Source organism: Neophocaena asiaeorientalis, unplaced genomic scaffold, assembly GCF_003031525.2.
Source record: "Neophocaena asiaeorientalis asiaeorientalis breed wild unplaced genomic scaffold, Neophocaena_asiaeorientalis_V1.1 scaffold79, whole genome shotgun sequence".
Lineage (NCBI taxonomy): Eukaryota > Metazoa > Chordata > Mammalia > Artiodactyla > Phocoenidae > Neophocaena > Neophocaena asiaeorientalis.
This window is the reverse complement of record NW_020175402.1, coordinates 6,206,502-6,223,577: the sequence shown is the minus strand read 5'-3', so window position 1 is coordinate 6,223,577 and position 17,076 is coordinate 6,206,502. Positions and strand designations below refer to the sequence as shown.

The 17,076-nt window shown below is 43.9% G+C and overlaps 1 non-coding gene across 1 annotated transcript; it reads right to left on the bottom strand.

Annotated features, from left to right (window-relative positions):
* Window positions 1-13,989: 13,989 nt before the first annotated feature.
* LOC112414462 (U11 spliceosomal RNA) lies at window positions 13,990-14,123 on the bottom strand. The gene has a single exon (XR_003006156.1). It is a non-coding gene; the product is annotated as a U11 spliceosomal RNA (small nuclear RNA).
* Between the last annotated feature and the right edge of the window lie 2,953 nt (window positions 14,124-17,076).

Sequence of the window (17,076 nt, the reverse complement as noted above, 5' to 3'; positions counted from 1 at the left end):
GAGAGGCCAGGGCGGGCGGGCGACGGAGCATGCGCAGACGCCGCCACGGCCGCTACCGCCACCGCCGCCGCCAGGCCCGGCTTCAACACTTCCGGCCGCCGCCGCCGGCGAGTTGGCTCCTTAAAGGGGACGCGTCCCTATTGCCGGCCCCGCGGAGGATGAAATTCAGCCGGAGAGTTTGGGGCCTTTATCATAGCAAGAATCTCCTGCCCTGGAAAATTAGTGTTGGGAGGGACTCCAGGGATCCTGATAACTTTTCTAACCCCACTTTACGGGTGAGGAAAACGAGGCCTAAATTAAAGTCTCACCTCATTCGCAATTGGGGGCAAAGGTATGTCTCTCAAAGGCAGGACTCCCCTTGGAGGACTCTGCCCCTCTTACTTCCTCAAATCCGGTTATGAAGCTTACGTTCATCAGACTTTCAGAAGTGACGATACAGCTATCATTTTGGAATCAAAGATCTGGTTCAGTATAGAGTCAGTAAGCAAACTCCTTTGCGTTCTCACCCATGCATGTTTGTCAAGCCTTTTCTGGTTGTGAGGTTTGTTCTGGGTTCAAGTCATAAATTCTTTGGGGGTTACTGAACAGCTCTAAGCCCCTATTTTGCCTAGGAATGAGGTTGTTGTTAAGTGTTAAAAGAAATGATCCTTGAAAATGCTTAGGAAAGTTCCTTGGGCCAGTAATAGTAATTAGCAAGTATTAAGACCTTTCTATGGCCAGGCCTTAGGGAAGATGCCTTTGTCTAATATAATCTTCTTGGCATCTCTACTAAATAGCTTCTTTTCACTCCCGTTTTACAGATAAAATACAGGAGGCCAAGAGAAGTTAACTAATCCCTCAAGGTCACAAAACTTATAAATGGTATAGCCAGGATGTAAACTCAGGGCCTTCTTTCTGCAGAGTACATGGTCATAACCACTCATATGGTTGCTACCGTTATTAAGAACGAATGAGGTAGTGGCATGCAGGCACTGTTTTGGAAGGGGAGAGAGAATTGCTTCCCCATCTTGCCCCTTCCTACGAGTCACATCTCTGATCTCTATCCCCTCTGTCATGACGAGGTGACAGGAAGTTTTACAGGTTCTTGATTCAAGAACAGGTAGGCAACCCAGGAGTCGAACAATAGAATAGGATTTGGGGGTCAGACAACCTGGATTCTAGGCTTGGTTATCACAGCCCAGGGATCTTGGCCAAGTCACAACTCCCTTAAGCCTTGATTTCCTCATCTGTAAAATAGAGATGATTTTCCCACTGTGCCCACCTCTGAGGGCTGTTTCCAGGATCAAATAAGGAGACTTACACATTAGTAGGTGATTTTGAATATAATAGGGGCTGGTCATGAGTGGACCCCTGACCTATGTGAACTATTTCATAGCAAGATCATCTATATCTTTTGATTATGCATCATGCACTCATTGAACATTGACCAAAACCCTGTCCCTGCCTTCCAGAAGTTCTCGGTCTACCTTCTTCAGAGACAGAATTGTAAACATACAAGACAGTACAGTGTGATAGGTGTTATCATAGAGATACAAACAAAGCACAGAAAAATTGCAAAAGGCTCTCCCTGGAGGATTCCTGAAAGGCTTCACAGAGGAGGAGGCATTTATGCCTGGTCTCAAACAATGTGTAGGAGTTCATCAAAGGGAAAAGTGGGGAAGAGCATTCCAAAAAGAACATGTACAAAGAAATACAGGGAAATGTGGCTGAAGAGGGGGGCTGGAACCAGATGGTTCTCATAAGGGGTAAGGAGATATCCTACAAGGAGTGGGGACCCAAGGGAGGTTTAAGTCCTCTTCAGCTGTAGTGCTAACACCCAGCCCCAGCCCACAGGACTTATCTGGACCACTGAAGTAATTTTCTAGTACTCAGCAACCCTATCCACCCACTTGCAAATGTTAACCGCCCTAGGCACCTAAAGGGAGTAACCCTTTAAAGAAATAACATCAAATTATGTGACTTCCCTGTTAAAAACCCTTCAGTAGCTTCCTATTGCACTTAGAATAAAATCCATACCTCTCACTAGGGCCACCATGTGTGATCTCCTTCCTGCCCTCCTCTGCCCCTCACTCACTGTGCTCTGGATACTCCCTTTGTGCCTGGAACTCTTCTCAGGGCCTTGTCACTGGCTCTTCCCCCTAGCTGGGAAGCTCCTCCCTCAGGTCTTCAGAGCTCACTCTCATCTATCCTTCCTCACAGACCTTCACTGGCTCCCAACCTTAAAGTGGGGTCCCCAGTCACCTTCTTCCCTATCATTGTTGCTCCCAGTTCTACCAGGGCACTTGTCAGGTTCATTTGGGGGACTATTCAGGGCACCATGTCTGAGAGAACTCCCATCCATGTCCTAGTCATTTTCTCTCAACCCCCCAGCTTACCTTCATAGCAATCCCCACAATGTGAAATCCCCTGGATTATTTATTTATCTATTTTGTGTCAACCTGTAGAGTTTGGTGCACAGCAGATGTTTGTTGATCGAATGAATGAATGATCAGAAAAATTATGATACGGACTGGAGAGGAGAAAGACCAGGAAAAGGAAACTATGTGAGGGAGACTAGGATCATCTTGCTAGGATCATCCCCACAAGAGAGGGGCTCATGCAGGGCAGAGTTCATGGCTGTGCTCCAGACACAGTTCCAAATTGGAACCAACAGGTCTTAGTGATCAAGCAAATGCGGGGAGTGAGAGAAAGGGACAAGGATGACCCCAAGTGAAGGAACAAAGCAGGAAGAGTTTGTTGGGGATTGAGGGAAAGTAGAAATAATGAGTCCATTTGGACTTGTTGAGTCTGCGGTGTTTGAGGGACATCTAAATGAAGGCATCCAGAGGAAGTTGGATTGACTGGTCTGAGGCAAGAGTCCAGGACTGGATTTTGGGACCTGTCAATGTAGATGGGCCACAGAGGCCAAGAGTGGATGGGTCATCCAGGAAGAGTGTGCAGGCAATGTGGGGCCCAAATCTGGGCAACATTAAGCCTTGAGGAACCTGAAGGAACCAACCAGAACTGGTAAGAATGCTTAGCTCCCTGGACAGAGAAGAGAAAAGAAGCCCAGAGAGCAGGCAGGGCGCTTCCAGAAGGGGATGGATGGCAGGACTTCTCTGGTGGTCCAGTGGGTAAGACTCTGGGTTCCTAGTGCAGGGGGCCAACATTTGATCCCTGGTCAGAGAACAAGATCCCGCATGTGTGCTGCAACTAAGAAGTCCTTATGACACAACTAAGAGTCCCTATGACACAACTTAGTTGCATGCTGCAACTAAGTCCCATGCTGCAACTAAAAGAGCCCACACTCCGCAACTAAAGATCCCGCATGCCACAACTAAGACCTGGAGCAGCCTAAATAAATAAATGTTTTTTCAAAAAAAGAAGAAGAAGATGGCACCAACAATGCCAGATACTGCAGAGCGATCAGGCGAGGAAAAAGGAGAAGTCATTGGACTTAGCAGCTAAGAGGATATTGCTGATCCTTCCAGGGTGGGTCACCTCTGAGGTTAGGGAGGAGGCCAGATTGGAGTGAATCAAATGGTAAGTGGGAGAAGTAGCAGAAACAGTGAGTGGAGAAAATTCTTTAAAATTTTTTGACAAAAAGAAGGAACTAAGGCGTAAGGCAAAAAGATGATTATCTTAAGAGGCAAAAAAGTCATGTGAAGGCTTTCCTTTTTTATTTTTTCACTTAATTGTTTTTCCTGTAATTACCTGTTCACTGCAGAAAATTGTAAAATGCATAAAAGGATGGAGAAGCAGGAAAAAAACCCCACGTATTTAACATGTGGTATATTTCCTTCCAATCGTTTTTCTATGCATTTTTTCCTTTAGCTTGAAGAATTGTCTTGAATGTGCAATCTGTGTTATTCTTCTTTTCCCCTTAAACACTGTTTCCTAAACATTGGAGAGAATAATTTTTCTTCTCCTCTTCCCACACCCCACCTCACCCTCACCACACCGCATCCCCCTCCCTCTCCCTCCTTTTTGGTTGGGCTGAGCAGCTTGCAGAGTCTTAGTTCCCTGACGGGGATTGAACCCACACCCTCCCTTGGCAGTGAGAACATGAGAGTGCAGAGTCCTAACCACTGGACCACCAGGGAATTTCCTTTTCCTTCTTCTTTTCAATATGAGACATACTTGAATGGCCAGTCTGGTTCTATCCTCCCCTCTAGCATTCTTGGGGTCTCTCTGATTTCTGAGCAGACAATTTTGTTTGGGAGATAATTCTGTTCATTTTGGGTGACTAAAAAAGATGAACAGTGGAAGGGCCAAAAATTACTTTGGGGGTAGCTGGCAGGGTTAGGAGAGGCCTCCGTGTGGGATGTTCAAGGCTTCCAGGCCCCCTTGGGGACACTGTGGGTATGAACTGGACAAGGCCCACAGGGGCTGCAATCAGTTTGAAAACAGCAGGGAAACTGAGGGACAGTGGTACCCAGATCTGCTGAGAGCTTGCTCTAAGCACATTAGATCTATATAACCTCCCAGGTCCTGTTATTAACCCAGTGTAACGTGAGAGATTAAGAACATTCCCACATTCAGAGAATTCCCTGGCAGTCCAGTGGTTAGGACTCTGTGTTTTCACTGCCAAGGGCCCAGGTTCAATCCCTGGTCAGGAAACTAAGATCCTGTGCAAGCTACGCAGCCAAAAAAGAAAAAAAAACAAACTTTCCCACATTCATATATCTATTTGTTGGCTGTGTTGCATTTGAACTTAGGCAGTTGTACTCCAGAGCCCATGCTCCTAGTTACCCCACCATTGTGGCCCTCCTATCCCTGGTTGCACATAGAATCACTTGGGGAGATCTTATAAAATACTCATACCAGAGTGCCACCCCAGATAAATTCAAGTGGAATCTGTGAAGCTAGAGCCTGGCCATGAAAATTTTCTAAAATGTCCCTCGATGACTCTAATGGACAGCCAGGTGGAAGAACTACAGCTCTGCTGACTCTTGACTATGTTTATTTCAAGCCAAGTAACAACAACAGCAGCATGAATAATAACAGCTAAAGCTTACTAAGTGCCAGACCATTTAACTTATTTATTTATTTTAATTTATTTAACTTATTTTATTTTTGGCTGTGTTGGGTCTTCGTTGCTGTGTGCAGGCTTTCTCTAGTTGCAGCAAGCAGGGGCTACTCTTCTTTGCACTGCGCGGGCTTCTCACTGTGGTGGCTTCTCATTGCAGAGCACGGGCTCTAGGCGTATGGGCTTCAGTAGTTGTGGCATGCAGGTTCAGTTGTTGTGGCGCAGGGGCTTAGTTGCTCCACGGCATGTAGGATATTCCTGGACCAGGGCTCGAAACTGTGTCCCCTGCATTGGCAAGCGGATTCTTATTTTTTTTTTTCTTTGAGATTTGATTGCAAAGCAATGTTCATTATTTTTATTTTTTAATATCTTTATTGGAGTATAATTGCTTTACAATGGTATGTTAGTTTCTGCTGTATAACAAAGTGAGTCAGCTATACGTATACATATATCTCCATAACCCCTCCCTCTTTCATCTTCCTCCCACCCTCCCTATCCCACCCCTCTAGGTGGTCACAAATCACCAAGCTGATCTCACTGTGCTATGCGGCTGCTTCCCACTAGCTATCTATTTTACGTTTGGTAGTGTGTATATGTCCATGCCACTCTCTTACTTCGTCCCAGGCTTACCCTTCCCCCTCCCCGTGTCTTCAAGTCCATTCTCTACGTCTGGCAGGCGGATTCTTAACCACCACACCACCAGGGAAGACCCCCAGGCCATTTTTGACACTTGTTATTAACTTATGGAATCCCCACAAGGTAGGTACTAGCAGTGTCCCCATTTTACAGATAGGAAAACTGAGGTCGCATAGTTGGTATGTGGTAGAACCAGAATCTGAGCTCTTGACCTCAGTCTATGCTATGACCTAACCATTATGATTTCCTGAGACTAGCTGCTCATAGGATTGAAGGGAAAAGAAGCTAACATTGCTTAAGCCCTTTCTCTGTGTCTGCAGTGTGCTAGGAGCCTTTCCATAGATAAAATTCCAGGCAGGAAATTTCCTTTCCAGGTAGGGAGTGTTATCCCCGTTTCTCAGAAGAGGCAAAACAGGCTCAGTGAAATTAAGTGGCACAGCCTCAGGTTGCAAGTCTAAGAAGTTGCAGAGCTGCCACTCCCAATGGATCCGTCCTAATTCCAGGCTCTGTCCACTTATTTGAAGTAACTAAAATAGTCAAATTCATAGAGACAGAAAGTAAAATAGTGGTTACCAGGGGCCGAGGGAAGGGAGGTTTGGGAAGTTAGTGTTTAATGGGAGTTTCAACTGAGGATGATGAAAAAGTTCTAGAAATGGATGGTGGTGATGGTTGCACAACACTGTGAATGTACTTAATGCCACTGAACTGGACACTTAAACATGGTTCAAATGATACATTTTATGTTAAGTATATTTTAACCACAATTTAAAAATTAAAAATGAATAAAATAAGATAATTTAAAGAAAATAAGAGACGGTGAAGAGCAAGGTTTTGGGCATGCCTATGATGTCCCTGGCACTGGGCAGGAAGCTGGTCATGAGCTGAGGGAGCTTACACTCTAGTGGGCATAACAGTGCATATGCCAAGCGCCTGGTAGAGAGCATGTACTCATAAGTGTAGCTACTAATAGTCCCTGCCACAGATGGGGAGACTGAGGCCCAGAGAGGGCCTTAACTAAGGTCCTGTAGCCAATGGAGGCAGCTGACTGGGCTCTATTCTAAAAGGCAGGTGGGTGGTGCCAGTTGGAGTATTAATAATAATACCAGCTGGCATTTCTGGAGTGCTTATTACATTCCAGATATGATTCCCAGTCCCTCTGTGAGTGTGGATTACCACATTTACTGTTCCCGACCTCCCTGTGAATGAGGTACCATTATCGTGTTCCTTTTACAGATGAGGAAACTGAGGCCAAGGCAGAGACTGATTCAAGGTCACAGAGCCAGCAGGACTTGAATTTTATCCTCTCTGGCTCCAAAACCAGCAAGTTAGCCTTTTGCTTTGGTGGTGGTGGAGGACAGTAGGGGTGGGTGGGGCTGGTGTGGGGAGGAGGTGATTCACTTAACTGTATCTGGATTCATCCCCAATTTTTTTTTTTTTGCACCCACGGGTGGAACTTCCTCCCTTCCAGTTTCAGTCCCCATCTATTAGTGGCTTCTGGCTTCCGAGAATGTGATACAGAGGGTGGGGTGAGCTGCGAGGGGAGGGGAGGTAGACACAAAAGTGCAGGCAGTCTTTAGTAAACACAGATTTTTGAGTGCTCTCTATGTACCAGGCAATGTTCCAGGGGCTGGGAGTCCCGTGTGAATAAAATAGATTTTGTCTCTGTTCTCATAGACATTCTATTGCAGAGTGTATACATTGCGGGGGCGGGGTAGAAAAAGAGGGGAAGTGGGGGAGAGAGGAGGGAAGTGGATATAGACAAGGGACAGGATATGCCAGGTGTCAGTAAGGGCTATAAAGGAGATGTGAGAGAGACAGTGACTGGGGAGGGGATATAACTAGACACAGTGAGAACAGGAAAGGCCTGGCTCGGGAGCTAAGGCATGGAGGATGAGAAGGAGCCAGCTGAAGATCTGGAAGCAGAACATTCCAGGATTCTATGGGGAAACAGCACAGGCAAAGGCTGTGAAATCCATGTGTTGGAGGAACTTGGAGAAGGCCAGTCAGGCTGGAGCAGAGTGACAGAAAAAAAAGGAGTAAAAAGATCCCAGTGCCGGCTCATGCAGGGTCTTGTAGACCACGATGAGAAGCACAAGGTTAATTCTAAGGGAAAGGAAGGCCATTGGAGGAGTTAAGAATGAAGATGAGGGCTTCCCTGGTGGTGCAGTGGTTAAGAATCTGCCTGCCAGTGAAGGGGACATGGGTTCGAACCCTGGTTCAGGAAGATTCCCACATGCCTCAGAGCAACTAAGCCCGTGCACCACAACTACTGGGCCTGAGCTCTAGACCCTGAGAGCCACAACTACTGAGCCCACGTGCCACAACTACTGAAGCCTGCTCATCTAGAGCCCATGCTCCACAACAAGAGAAGCCACCTCAGTGAGAAGCCCGCACACCGCAATGAAGAGTAACCCCTGCTCGCCGCAACTAGAGAAAGCCTGCACGCAGCAACGAAGACCCAACACAGACAAAAATAAAAATAAATTAAATAAATTAAAAAAAAAGAATGAAGACGAGAAGGCAGCATGACAGGGGACTTCCCCGGTGGTCCAGTGGGTAAGACTCTGCGCTCCCAACGCAGGGGGCCAGGGTTCGATCCCTGGTCAGGGAACTAGATCCCGCATGCATGCTGCAACTAGGAGTCTGAATGCCACAACTAAGAAAGCCCACATGCTGCAACTAAAAGACCCCACATGCTGCAACGAAGATCTCGCATGCCACAACTAAGACCTGGTGCAGCCAAAATAAATAAATATTAAAAAAAAAAAAAAGAAGGCGGCAGCATGATAGGAAGTCAAAAGACCAATTAGGAGGTTCTGGCTGTAATATAACAGAACAGGTGATGACGGTGGGGATTCAGGAGGTGGTCTTAGAGGGGTCTTTTGGAGGTGACTAAGTGATGGAGGTGCCATTCACTGAGGTGGAGAAAACAAGAGGAGAAGCAGGTTTGATGGGGGGATGGGAATCTAAGGGGAAGTAGGGATAAAAATTATGAATTCAGTTGTGGACATGTTGAAATTGCAGAGTTAGTAGCTGGCCAGGCAGCTGGAGACAGTGTTCCCAGCTGGAAGTAGATACCTGGGAAGAGAGACCAGAGGCTGCCCACTCTGGGGACCCATAGGGCATAACTCTTCACAAATGGATAATGTAGAGTCCAGAGGATGCCTGAAGTTTTGTTTGTTTGTTTGTTTTTGTTTTTAATTAGTTATCAACATTTACAACTCCAGAGATATCAAACAAAAGGATTTCCTCCTCCTCTTCCAAATTCGCTGTTCTGGTCACACTGGGCCCTGGGCCCTGGGCCCGCGTACTGGGAAGGCCACAGCAGGCTGGTAGGGGAGCCCACTGCTCCTCCAGCTCAGGCATGAATTCTTCAGCTGGTCCCACCACAGCAGGCCTGCTGCAGATTCCACTCAAGGCCTGGTCCTGACAGCCCTAGAGTTTCATCCTCTGGCATGGGCAGGAGGTGACACCATAGAAGAGGGAAAAGTTGGTCTGGGACAGAGAAAATAATTTCTCCCATTCTGTAGTGGTTATTGTTAGTGGTTATTGATACACAAAAGTTGTAAGTTCTGATGAAGTCCAATTTACTTGTTTTCTTTTGTTGACTGTGCTTTTGGTGTCATATTTAAGAAATCATTATGAAATGCAATGTCATAAAACTTTTCTCCTGTTTTCTTCTAAGCACCTTATAGTTTTAGCTCTTAAGTTTAGATCTTTGATCTGAGTTATTTTTTGTATGTGGTTTAAGGTAAAATTTCAGCTTCATTCTTTTGCATGTGGATATCCAGTTTTCCCAACAGTATTTGCTGAAAAAACTGTCCTTTCTCCATTGAATGGTCTTGGTACTTTTATCAAAAATCATTTGATGTTACAATTTATTTCTGGACTCTCTATTGTATTCCATTGGTCTATATGTCTGTTTTTATACCAATACCACAACATTTTTACTTAGTTTGCTTTGTGGTAAGTTTTGAAATCGGGAAGTTTAGTCCTCCAACTTTGTTCTTTTTCAAGAGTGTTTTGGGTATTCAGGGTCCCTTGAGAATCCAAATGAATTTTAGGATGGGTTTTTCTAAATATTTCTGTAAAAAATGTCATTGGGATTTTTATAGGGATTGCATTGAATCCACAGTTTGTTTTGGCTAGTCCTGGCATCTTAACAAGATTAAGTCTTTCAACCTGTGAACATGGAATGTCTTTCCATTTGTTTCTGCCTTCTTTAATTTCTTTCAGCAATGTTTTGTAGTTTTAATGTACAAGTTACACTCCTCCTTGGCTACATTTCACCTCCTTGGTTAAATTTATTCCTAAGTATTTTATTCTTTTTGATATTATTGTAAATGGAATTATTTTCTTAATTTCCTTTTCAGTTAGTGTATAGACTACAATTTTTGTGTGACCTTCATTTCTTATCAGTGGTCACTGATCCCAACATCCGAGATAGGGGATCTCAGGAACCAGATTTGGTTGGTTTCAAGAGAGGAGCCATGCTGGCATCTGCCCATCTGAAGGATGGAAACTTCCTCTTCTCTTCTGACAAACTGACACCCTCTTCCCCTCCATCCTTCAAAATACCAAAGCTTCCTAGCCTCTCAAAATCCATCTCCCTGAACCACCTCCCCTTCCCCCACCCGCCTGCAGTAAACCCATCCAGTTGGGAGTCTCTGACATTATTTGAAGTAATTCTATTTTAATTTCAGAAGGGTCTGCTACTTTCTTGCAAGTGGTGTAATCTTCATTACCTGTAAAATGAGAAGACTGTTTTGTCCTACATAGGAGAATACAGTCAACTCTCTAGAATGGACAGAAACACGCTATCTTGTTTACTCCTATATCCTAGGACATAGTAGGTGCTTAGTAAATAGTGGCCAATGTAATTGTATATACACAAGAACTTCATGGATTGTGAAATGCTCTACAAATATGTATTGAATGTCTATTATGTGCCAGGTACTACACCAGAAACCATGGACACAAGTGGTCTATAAGACATAACTAAGTTCCCTGCCCTCACATACGTGACATCTGGCTGGGGAATATAGATACTGAACAATTAATTTTGCAACTAATACATTAATAACAATCATGATAATGTTCTGCAGAGAAGTATCTGGTGCTATGAAAGAGTGTAATAGAGTGTAGGGGAGCTAACCTAGTGAGGGTTGGAAGGATCAAGGAAGCCCTCTCTGAGGAAGTGACATTTGAACTGACATATGAAGAATGAGGAGGAGTTAGCCACTTTGGGAGAAGGGGAGAGGAAGACAGGCCGTTGAGAAAGAGTATTTCCAGGTGGAGGAGAGAAATTTCTGGAGGTCCTAAGTTGAGGAGAGTAGTGGCTTCGGAGAAACCGAAAGAAGACCAGTGTGGCTTGAGCCCTGAGAACAAAGAAGGTGGTGGGTCACTCAAAATTTACAGGATGTTAACCCAAGCTAGTTAGGTGTCATTAAAGGGTTTTAATGAGTGAGTGAAAAGTTTTCAGCTAACACACAGAAGCTCAAAATACAAGAAATCTACTTAAGCCAAATTTCTTAGGAACTTCCCTCATGGTGCAGTGGTTAAGAATCCGCCTGCCAGCGCTGGGGACACTGGTTCGAGCCCTGGTCTGGGAAGATCCCACATGCCACGGAGCAACTAAGCCCATGCGCCACAACTACTGAGCCCATGTACCACAACTACTGAAGTTCGCACACCCTAGAGTCCATGCTCCACAACGAGAAGTCACCACAATAAGCCCGATCACCGCAAGGAAGAGTAGCCCCTGCTCGCCGCAACTAGAGAAAGCCCGCGTGCAGCAACGAAGACCAAACGCAGCCAAAAATAAATAAATTTTTTTTTTTAAGTTTCTAAAGTAGGGAACTTATTCCATAAACTGATTATATATTCTCAGGCTCCTAGCTGAGTGAACTTTTCTCCTTTTAGCCCTTGATTTTTTTTACAAGTTTATTAAAATATAATTTACATATCATAAAACTTACCCATTTTAAGTGTACAATTCAATGATTTTAGTAAATTTATAAAGTTGTGCAACATAATTTACTTTTAGAACATTTCCTTCACCCCAAAAAGATCCCTCATGCCCATTTGTAGTCAGTCCCTGCTCTCAACTCCAGTCTCAGGCAATCTCTAACCTACTTTCTGTCTCTATAGATTTGCCTCTTCTGAACATCTTGTGTAAAAGGAATCATATAATATATGATTATATATATATCACAGTCTTCTGTGACTGGCTTCTTTGTGAGTCTGATTTTGTTTTTCATCATTTGTATTCCAGTGACTATGTGTCCTCATTATTTCTCTAATCTTTTCGTGTATTCCATATTTTCTTAGAAAACTGGAAAATACGGATAAGTAAAATGAAAAAAGCTTCACTTTCCTAATAAATTTTCCTTCTCTAACAGATTCCACTCTAGTTGACATCCTCCTTGGGTATTCTGTGCCGTGAGAGCAAAGGATTCCTCTCAGAAGACCTGAGCTCACCTCTTGACTGCTACTTTCTAGCTCTGTGATCTGGGCCTCTCAGAGCTTCTGTTTTCTCATTTGTTAAGTGAGCAAAATAATACAGCCAGCCCTCTGTATCCCCAGGTTTTGCATCCACAGATTCAACCAACCATGGATTTAAAAAAAATCCAGAAAGTTCCAAAATTCCAAAAAGCAAAACTTGAATCTGCCACCTCCCTGCAACTATTTTACATAGCATTTACATTGTATTAGGTATTATAAGTAATCTAGAGATGATTTAAAATATAACTGGAGGATGTGCATAGGTTACATGCAAACACTAGGCCGTTTTTTGTTTTGTTTTGCTTTTGGCTGCATTGGGTCTTTCTTACTGTGTGCGGGCTTTTCTCTAGTTGCAGAGAGCAGTGGCTACTCTGTGGCCACTCAGTGGCTACTTTGTTGTGGCGTGCAGGATTCTCATTGCGGTGGCTTCTCTTGTTGCTGAGTACAGGCTGGGCGTGCAGGCTCAGTAGTTGTAGCACACGGGCTTACTTGCTCTGCGGCAATATAGGATCTTCCTGGCCCAGGGCTTGAATCCGTGTACTCAGCAGTGGCAGGCGAATTCTTAACCACTGCGCCATGAGGGAAGTCCATAGGCCACTTGTATATGTACGGATTTTGGTATCCAACGGCAGATCCTGGAACCACCTTTCCCATCCTGCACGGATATGGAGGGACCACTACATATGAGTACACGATACATTTGTTAGAATTAATGAATCCTTGTAGCTAAATCTTTCTCTTTTCTTTTCGTCCCCATTGGGCGGCAGAATCTTAGTTTCCCGGCCAGGGAATCTAACCTGCGCCAGCTGCAGTGGCAGCGAACCGTCGTAACCCTTGAACTGTGGGGGAATTCCCTAAATCTCATGTGAGAACGTAGTCTTGAGACACGAATTTTTTTGAAGGTTTTAGATTTTTATGTCTCTTGCCCAACTGCTCTCCAGAAAGGTTGTTGCTATCAGCAGTAAGAAAGCGCTGCTTCACTGGTGTTTTAAGGTATTGCCTCTACGTTTTTAAACGACAAAAGCTATATGAACATCAACACAGCTTTACAAAGCGATACGTACATCTGGTAAAAAAAAAGGAGGGGATTTTTTTTTTTTGTACAGCAGGTTCTTATTAGTTACCTGTTCCATACATACTACTGTTTATGCATACATGTCAATCCCAATTTCTCAACGGGAGAAATTTTTACAAAATACGTTTTGCATGATAATTCCATCGCTTTTGCAGACAACTGCAAAGGGTACAGAAAGTCTTTTTCTCGGCTTACAGCAGTGAACTCACGGACAAATATATCATTTTTGTTGCTTACGTTCTTAACTTGTGAAAGGAGAAAAGTACCTGCTTCTGCTATTTAAAAAAAAATCAATTGCTTGTGAAAGCAGTCTTCACAAACAATTCACAACCCCGACACCTCCCCTAGATTTCTGGAAACTAAACATCGTACACTATAAAAGGAATTTATCACGAGATACATATATATATTTTTTACAATTTATTTATTTATTTTTGGCTGCTTGGGGTCTCCGTTGCTGCGCTCGGGCTTGCGCTGCTGTGAAAAACCAGGACTACTTTTTCTTGCGGTGCGCGGACTTGACGCTGTGCTAGCTTTAGCTGTTGCAGAACACAGGCTCTAGATGCATGGGTTTCAACAGTTTCGGCACGTGGGCTCACCAATCGCGGCGCACGGGATTCCTACTCCATGACATATGGGATTTTCTCGGACCAGGGTTCGAACTCGGGTCGGCCGAAAATAAACGATAACTCATTCACTTGCAAAAAACATTAATATCATTTTAACTAGTGTAAGGCGAGCACTCTGTATTTTTAAACCTGAAAAGAGGGGCGCCAGGACCAACGATCACTAGCTGCCCGATTTTCAAAAAATTATGCTTCCGAAATCTCTTGATGTCGATTCCGCACGAAGAACAAACGAGCTGCCCCACGTGTGTCACTCACGACAGAAGCCCTTTTTAGTACACTAGCGGTAACAGCAGGGTGGCAGTGTCGGCAAATCCCTTTTATGATAAAGGTGAAAACAAAGTCGATGCAATTTTCTACTCAGAGTTCCCGAAGTTGAGGGTGTAACCGCAGGAACTTCTGAGACGGAGAGAAGGCTTCATAAAGAGATTCTATCGTTTATTTTTGGATTTTTATTTAAAAGTAAAAGCTAAGATTTTAGTTATATGCAAATATGCGCAGTGCTTGCTGGGAAGATGCCGGCGGGTGCAGAGGGAGGGGCGGGGAGGAGGGGTTTGTGGGAGGGAACCGTGACGACTTAAAGCTGGTCTGGGGCTCTGCGAGACCTACTTCCCCGCAGCTGTGGGTGCCTATCTGGGGAAGGCACAAATCCCATCCTGTTAAAATTGAAAATGCACAAACTTGTGCCACTCCTAGCCGTCCACCCTGAAGCTGCCCCAGCACGTGAGCACTGGAGGCACCGGATCCCTGTAAGAGCAAAAAACTGGGAGCTAATTAATCTTCACCTACACAACAATGAAAGAGCAGAATGTGGTGGGTTCATAAAGTGGAATGCCATCTGCTGTACTTCTAAAGAGTGAATTAGACATCAAAAAAATTGACAGATAAAAGTTGCAGAATAAGTTACAGCATGACACCATTAACGGAAACAAAGTAATACTGCGCTTTATCAACAGGTATAAAAAAATTGAATGAAGACGGTGTTGAATACGGTACCGTATGATACCGTAATAAACAGCATACGTGTGCACACAAAACCCAGTGCTTTATTTTCAATGGCTACATGTTTCTATTATTAACACATATCAATTACCTCTGGAAAGGAGGGAGAGAGGGAATCTGGATGAGGGCAGAGACACACAAAACTAGATTTACCTGTAATGTTCTCATTTTTAAAAAGCACAGATTATTTTATTATTGTGCATTTTATTACTTGTGCAATTAAAATTATTTTAAAAATATAGTCCGTGCTTTCTATATTTTCTCTATTTCATTTCTTAAAGTCAGGTTTCTTGAGGTATAATTTATATACAGTAAATTCACCTTTTTTTGGGGGGGGCTGCGTTGAGTCTTCATTGCTGCACGCGGGGTTTCTCCAGTTGCAGTGAGCAGGGGCTACTCTTCCTTGCGGTGCGCAGACTTCTCATTGCGGTGGCTTCTCTTCTTGAGGAGCACGGGCTCTAGGCGCGTGGGCTTCAGTAGTTGTGGCACGTGGGCTCAGTAGTTGTGGCTCACGGGCTCTAGAGTGCAGGCTCAGTAGTTGTGGCGCATGGGCTTAGCTACTCCGCGGCATGTGGGATCTTCCCAGACCAGGGCTGGAACCTGTGTCCCCTGCATTGGCAGGCGGATTCTTAACCACTGAACCACCAGGGAAGCCCATAAGTTCACATTTTTTTATCATACAGTTCTGTGAGTTTTAACAAACTTGAACAGACATGTATCTGTTACCACAATCAATCAAAACATTTCTATCACCCCAAAAAGTTCCTTTGTCCCCTTTTCTAGTCAACTCCTCCCCCCATTCCCAATCCTGGCAACCTCTTTTCTGGCCCTGTAGTTTTGCGTTTTCCAGAAAGGCATAAAAATGGAATCATTCATGTATACTTCACTTTTAATATAAAAACTTTGTGCTAATTGTAAAGAAATTGATACAGTACAGAAATGTGAGAATGCTTTTCCCAAACTACTACTAACAGTTTTGTGTTTATCTTGCCTCCCACCTGTAGTGATGCACTGTGGCAAACGCTATGGAGGTTTCTCAAAAAACTAAAAACAGAACTATCATACGACCCAGCAATTCCATCCCTTGGTATACATCTGAAAAAAACAAGAATAATGTGAAAATATACGTGCGCCACAATGTTCATAGCAGCATTATTTACAATTGCTAACATATGGAAGCAACTTAAGTGTCCATCAACAGATGAATGGATAAAAAAGAAATATATATTTATGTATAAAAGAATGAAATTTTGCCTTTTGCAGCAACATGAATGAACTTGGAGGGCATTATGCTAAGTGAAATAAGTCAGACAAAGACAAATACTGTATGATGTCACTTATATGGGGAATCTAAAAAATACAACAAACTAGTGAATATAATGAAAAAGCAGATTCACAGATTTAGAGAACTAGTGGTTACCAGTGGGGAGGGGGGAGGGGCAATTTAGGGGTGGGAAAGTGGGACATACAAACTGTTGGGTGTAAGAGATAGTCTACAAGGATGTATTGTACAACATGGGAAATACATAGCCAATATTTTGTAATAACTGTAAATGGAGTGTAACTTTTAAAAATTGTATAAAAAATAACAGCAAAAAAAGTAAACTGGGTCTTAAAAAGATGGAGTGCAAAAACAAAAATGGTATGCCAGACCCTTAGGATAATGAAGAGAGCAGTGGCAGAGAAATAAGACTAGGAAGATAACTTAGAACTTAGTGGTGAAGGGGCCTGGAATCTGTGAATTTGGATCTGTGGCAGGGTTAAGAGTGGATTGGGAATTTGGTGGGATGAGGATGGCAAGATATAAAGACAGGGAGAGCAAGTTGCTACACCAATCCAGGTAGGAGGCAGCTTTTCCTGCTGATACTGCTGCTCACTCTTTGCTGTCCCAGCCTTTTGTACATTCCTTTATGTCTGTGGGTTCTTGGGTTCTTGTCCATCTTACTGTGAGGACCCGGGCTCCAGAAGGGACTCAGGCTGGAATCGGGTCTTCTTTACAACCCTAGCATCTAGCACAGTTAGTAAACAGCAGTTCTCACCATTGACAGTCAAGCGAAAGCATCAGTTTAATGGTCAGAGTGAGAATTCTGAGTTCAAGTTGAGAGTTTGCACTTATTAGTTAGAACTTGCTTTATCTCTCACAAGTTTCATTTATTTATTTATTTACTGACTGCGCCGCGCGGCATGCAGGATCTTAATTCCCCGACCAGGGATTGAACCCGCGC